Raw genomic sequence first — 1,058 nt, forward strand, 5'->3', positions numbered from 1 at the left:
CTCACAATTGAACGTCTTCACCATGAAGATTAAAAACACATCCAAATAGAGAGGCTTATGAGAAGGAAGTCAGTCAGTATTCTTCATATGAAAATGCAAACTTGTGCCTGGCCAGGTTACTTCTGGCAGCATGTAGTAATATATGCGGTCATTTTATGTGCAAGTACAAATGGCACATGCTTATATTTGTAGTTCAATCTAAATCACATAAATTAGACGTAGGAGGGCAAAATTTAATCATTCTGTCAGTACTTGACAATATAAATCAGATTTTTGACTACGCAGGCCTGATAAAATGACAATTACATTTGAATACCAGTGTATCGTAAATGACTTTTTGAACACTTACAATGAGCACAATCTATGTAAAAGAAATGCTGAATTCATTTGCTATGGGTGTTTTCTTTTAAAGGTTTATTTGTAATAGAAGCTGAAAACAGGTTAAAAGAGTAATTTCCATTTCAGTGTATTTATGCTTTTTCTCTTCCCTCTGAAAGTGGGCTGCTCTTCAGTTAACTTGTGCCTAAAAGACTGCCCAAGCCTCAGGGATACCGTACTCCATCCGGGACCTTCAGTCTTGAAGTTGGCTCTTTCTGTGTTATTGTCTACTTCTTCAGTACTGAAAGATTCCTGGGTGAAAGCATGATTTCAGGGAAACAGAAAACTGGAAATTAGGAGGAACAGTTTTATAAATGGAAGATTTTCGGTTAATTTACATGAATGAAAGTTCCCAGGGGATCATTCTTGGATATGGGTTATGACCTTTGAATTCCTTATCTCTGATTTCTCTTGGCTGCTGCATCTTTGCATTTTCTGAATGGATGAATTAATTATTGATATTTTCTATGAGATTACAGCATGATGATCTTATAGTCTATGTATCCTTAGGACCTTTCTGTAACAGAGGCAATTATACTTGAAAATAGTATTGAGGAAAAGTAACTTTAGCTACTGTTGGTTATTGTTTGTTTCTACTTCTCAAAATTTAAGTGGAAAGAGGGTTTTGAGCACTTGAATGTAAATGTAGGGAGTTGTGATAGGACTGACATTTAAGGAAC

The sequence above is a fragment of the Orycteropus afer genome, unplaced genomic scaffold, assembly GCF_000298275.1.
Source record: "Orycteropus afer afer isolate SDZICR_OR568_19922 unplaced genomic scaffold, OryAfe1.0 scaffold00212, whole genome shotgun sequence".
NCBI classification, from domain to species: Eukaryota; Metazoa; Chordata; class Mammalia; order Tubulidentata; family Orycteropodidae; genus Orycteropus; species Orycteropus afer.